Here is a 5,378-nt window from a genome sequence, read left to right as displayed (position 1 = left end):
AAACCCAGCCTGCACATGAAGCTCGACCAGAGTAGGCTGAGCAGGAGAGGCAGCTGTTGGGTTCCCTGCATGTGTGGAGGTGGTGGAGTGGGGCGCAGGCTTCAGACTCGGGGAGGAGGCTGAGAGGGAGGCTTTTCTGACTGTGGCACCATTTCCCACTGACAGGTTTAACATCCTGCCAGTCCCACTGCGGGGCCGGGAAAACGGCTAGTGCGAGAGAGCTGGTCTGAGGCTCCTAATTGCTGTCCTCAAGGCAGTGGACCCTGGGGAGGCCCCAGCCAGCTCTGCTCCCCGCTTCCACAGGCTCAGCTGTGCTGACAGGAGCCAGCTCTGAGACAGCTGCTGGCCGGAGACAGGCGGGGGTTACAGCGCTTCCATCTTCCTGCTGCTTTGCTGTTTGTGCCTGTATCACTCCCCACCTTGTGACACCCACTGAGGACTGTCTTCTTCTTTGCCAGTGACCATCTCTAACTGTGTAGGTTTTCACCAACTCTTCCCGTGGTACCCTCTCCCCAGATTTAGCATATTTATTTTAGTTTGTGGCCCAGTTTTTAAAGGCTGTTAATTTTTACCTTTACTCTTTGTGGTGGGATATTTCTGTTTGGTCTGTAGCTAATTTTTCCATTTCACTTGTTTTCCCTTTATTTTTAACCCCAGCCCACTCCAAAGGGGATTAATGCAATATGGCTTCCATCAAGGTTAGTATTAATCCATGGTTTGTTTCTAGCCTACTAACATAAGTGCCCTGTACAGACTGTTTAGACATGAGCTATGTGAGCAGTTTGTTTTTACCAGATGGCCAAATAAATGACCTTCCTGATTCTATATCCAAGGTCATGGGTCAACCACTCTCTTCTTTAACCATTATTATTACTACCATTTACTAAATGCTTGCTCTTTGTAAAGCATTTTACATGTATTTCCTCCTTTAATGTTCACATCAACCCAATGAAGGAGGTAGTATCACCCCTCTTTACAGCTGGGGAAAATGGGGCCCAACTTCATTCTGTTAGTACAAGCTATAGCCAGGACTTGAACCTCATTTCAGTCTAGAGCCTGTAGCTTAACCAAAAGCAGGTACCTTCTACAGCAGGATTGTCCCCCAGGGGCATTTTTCAGTATCTAACATAATTTTTTGTGGTCATAACTAGGAGAGTGCTACTGGCATGTCATGGGAAGAGACTATGGGTCCTACTAAACACTGTACAATGTATACCACAAGCACTGAGAAGAAAGAATTATCTGGCCCCAAATGTTAAAAGTGTCAAGGTTAAGAAGCCCTGTTATGGATATCTCAGAGTATTTATGTTTAATAGTTAAAGGGTAGCACTCAGGTGATATTCTGGAACTTCAGTTATTTCAAGAAATATTCCTTCTTTGCATAGTTTTAAAATTATTTTTACATTACCAAATAGGGAGAAATGTATAACTGTTTATAAGGAGAAAACATTTAATGGTATTCCTAACTTTTGAAGTACAAAGGATGTCTAATAATTCTTATAACTCCCTGGTGATATGGTTATGGACTAGAGCATGTTGTTTGGGTAATTACACCAGGCATTTTTTTTCTTGGGTTCTCACTTAGAGGCTTCATACCCATAAATTCTGCTACATGTCAGCACGAAAATTTTAAGTTGTGAAATTTGGTGTCTTGGCCCTATTTGGGTCCCATGAGTAGGTGCAGTTCATATGACCCACAGACCATGCGCCCAAATCCTCATGGACCAGTGGTGGGCGGGCCGCAGGCCGAGGGAGCAGGGTCTGGGCGCAGGGCAAGCCCGCTCCAGTTTCTTTGCTGATGAGGCTGCACGTACGTTCTGTGGGGAGAAGTTCTCACAGCCTTAATCACAACCTTCTGTTTCGTGTTCCAGTCATGTGCTCAGACTCTCTGCTCATTAGGCAAAACCAAGCGCCCCCAGTTGGAGAAGTTTAAGGTCTTCCTGTTTGTCTGAACTTCTGGCAGCAAAAACGTAGACATCTGTGCATTGTCCAGCCGTTTCCTTCCCTCCAGCCCCCTCCTCACGCCCAGCAGCTTCTCCAGGCTGTATTGTTCACAGTCTTCCTCAGCTTGACCTTGTGCTAACTGCCTGTTTCTTGTAATGACTCCCTAGACAAAGTACCTGTGGGACTTTTTTTCCTTTTAATGAAATGCTAGGGGGTGAAAAATCGAGGATCCAGCTAAAATGCAAAGCACAACATTTTGAAGTGTATCTCAGAGACTAACTGTAGTTCCTGCTCAGCGATCTCCTTACTGCATTTCAGGATAAAGTCTTAGTGTGGCAGGATGTGAACAGCAGTGTTGGCTGCTGGTCTCTGCTGACCAGGGACACCCCTTTGATCTCTCTCCCCTTGCCTTCTAGAATACTTGGCCTCCTCTTTGCTTCCTTTGGCAGTTTTCTCAATTCCTTAAGGCACGCCCCTGGACCTCCTGTCTTCTTATTCCACAACACCACCTTGGGAGATCCTGTTCAGGCCCCTGGTGTTCCTTACGCTGGCAGGTACCGAATCTTCGAGTGCCCGATCCACAGAGATGTCAAGTGCTTCTTAACTCACCATCTTGCCCAGCACATCTCTTCTCCCATATTCTTACTCCAGGGAAAGGAAATATCCAAGTAGGTGTACAAGTCTGTGTCAGCCTTGACCGGTGTAGCCTGTCAGTCACCGAGTCCTGAGCGCTCTCCTAGGCGGTTCTTACACATTGCCCTTCTCCTGCAGTAGCTCTGGTCCTTTCCCCCTCTCACCTGGATCGCTGCCAGGGCTTCCTAACTGGCCTTCCTGACCCTCCGGGTGCACCCCCTTTCCTGCCCCTTCCACACTACTGGCAGCAATGCCCTGGGGCTTAGCCCCCCCCCCCACCTTTGAACAACTCCTGGGGAGCCTGCGTACACCTTTGCGAGCGCATGTGCAAGTGTGCGTGCAAGGTGCGTGTACAAGGTGCTCAACCCAGCAGACACAATCAGTGAAGGTCTGGCCTTCCTGGCGCTTGCCTAATCCTTGCAGGTATCCTACAGATGACTTTTTTCTAAAATGCAAGTCTGATTTTGTCACTTTTATGCTGAATTTTGTAGGAGTCCCTCATCATAACGTATTGGACACACATATCCAGCCCCTCACAGGACAGCTTCTGCCTTCTTTGCCTGCTGCAGCCCTGCTCGAGCCCGCTTGCTTCAGGGGACAGCAATGATCTGAGCAGGGCTTGCACTCAGGCCTTGTGCTGGTCACCTTCTCTGACTCCAGACAGAACAGGGCACACCGTCTTGACTGTTCCCATGGCAGCGGCCACTCTGTGCTGTGCCCACCTGCTGCCTATCTGTCCCCCACTAGCCATGAGCCTTTTGAGGATGGAGAGTGGTCATTGGCTGTCCCAGCACTGGCTCAGAACTGGGCTTATGAGTGCACTTCAGAGGTTTCTGTTGCTGCTACGTGAACGTGACCTGTCTTTCACTCTATCCAGCAGCAGGAGGGCGATCAACCCACCGCCTAGTTTCTGGATTTGGCTGAGTGGTTTCTGAGGAATGGCCACTTCCAACCAGGCTACTTGACCCTGGCTTTCTTTCTGTTGAGGAAGTTAGGGTTCCCATTGACATTAAATGTCTTACACAAGCTTGTTGCTTTCTCAGTCACATCCATTGGAGCTTCTTCCTCTCCTGGAAAGGTTCCGTGTGGTCAGGGGCTGAGAGAGAATTTAATGGGCAGGGACAGGTTGCAAAAAGTTTGCAAGTTCCTTTTTAGGATCACACTTTATATTCACAGACTCTTCCTTGAGCGTGGACATTTATTATCCCCGCCCCGCCCCAAGCCATATTAATACTTATTGATTCTATCAAAGGCAGACTACCTCTTTAAATGTTAACAAGTTCCACTCCCACCAGTTTTTAGGACCAGAGGATACTGTGCTCTAGAACAAAAGCCAAAGAGGGCAAAGCAGCCCTGCCAGGGCCCCACCAGCCTCCTAACCCATGTGGGCTGAGCGCCAACCTGAGTGAGTTTATCTCTTAAGACTGTCTAATCGTTGTATGTCCTAGGCATTTTTCCTGCTAGAATTTGGACCAGAAACCCAGAGTCACTTAAAAGTCATCCTAGTTCCTTGAAATAATTTTTAAGAGTTCACAAGTAATCCTGCAAGTTAAAAAATGAATTTGCATGGGTAAGAGGAGTTAGAACATAAGGTTAAGTTTCATTCTTCTATTTAAAATTCATCATACTAACTAGCTAGCAGGAATGTCTAGATTAAATATTCTTCACTTTTTCAGCCATCATTCCTACTTACAGACAGACACCCCTCCCCCCAACTAAACATGACTTTTTATCAGCACCCTCAATTTTGCTTGGAACATAAGCAGTGTCAGCAGGATCCAGCCCTTTAGCTTCTTTTAAAAAGGGTTTTTGAGCAACCCTCCTGGGTTATCCAACAGAAGCAGAAGAACTCTAATCTTTTTTGTTTTTTCCCCAACTGCAACTCTCTGATATGAATGAACTAACCATTGATTTACTTCACAGTTATTATGTTTCTCATAAAACCTTGTCATTTTCTCAAGATTCTCCTCCTCCCATACTGTCCCACCCCACCCAGCATTCCCAGTTCCCTGTGGCTGGTCATGCTCCTCAGTGGCCCCACTGTCTGTGTGCTTCCTGATTCTAACTGCAGGGACAGTTTCTGAAGGAAGTAAGAGTATCTTTGTGTCTCCACCCTACCCTCTCCACCCCCATCACCCAGTATATTGTTCTACACAGTGAGGACACTCAGATCTTGAACAAGGTGTTGACTCCTAGAGGCATCTGCCTGGAGTCTCTTCTTTAGAACTTGAGTGCTTAGTCAGCTTTAAGTTGGCTGTTGCTAATCCCCATGATAAACAAAGGTCAGCAAAGACATATTAATAGGAATTCTCCAGTTTGGGAAGCTGGCAATATCAGGGATTTTTTTTTTTTTTTTTTTTTTTTTTAGGTGCTTTAGCTAAGCAGCTATTGCATGAGCAGTGCTTTCAAAGGGTGGGGTTTAACGAGACAAGGGCAAAGGAACAATCAAGAAATTAAATATTCTGGGTCCTGGGGAAAGTGAGAACTATTTTTGCAGAATTGGTGCAGTTTCATCCATGATCTCAGAAACCTGTTGCTTCTGTCCTTTGCAGCCTCTGGGCCCTTGGTTCTTTTGCGAGGGAGGGAGGTTTCTCTGTGTGCACGACTCCCTTCCCACCTGCACATGGCCAGCCTTTGAGTCTGCATTTCGATTCCTGCCCACAGGACAAAGATCCCAGCACAGGTTAGCCCTTGCTTTTGTCAATGCCACCCCCACGACAGGGCCCTTTGAAGCGCAGGTCAGGAAGTGAGGAGTGAAGCCGAACGTACCTGTGCGCGTCGTCCTTGCCGTTGTCCTCGCT

The sequence above is a fragment of the Furipterus horrens genome, unplaced genomic scaffold (assembly GCF_987537825.1).
Source record: "Furipterus horrens unplaced genomic scaffold, mFurHor1.1.pri manual_scaffold_5, whole genome shotgun sequence".
Lineage (NCBI taxonomy): Eukaryota > Metazoa > Chordata > Mammalia > Chiroptera > Furipteridae > Furipterus > Furipterus horrens.
The sequence above is the reverse complement of the archived record's forward strand: the minus strand, read 5'-3'. Positions refer to the sequence as shown.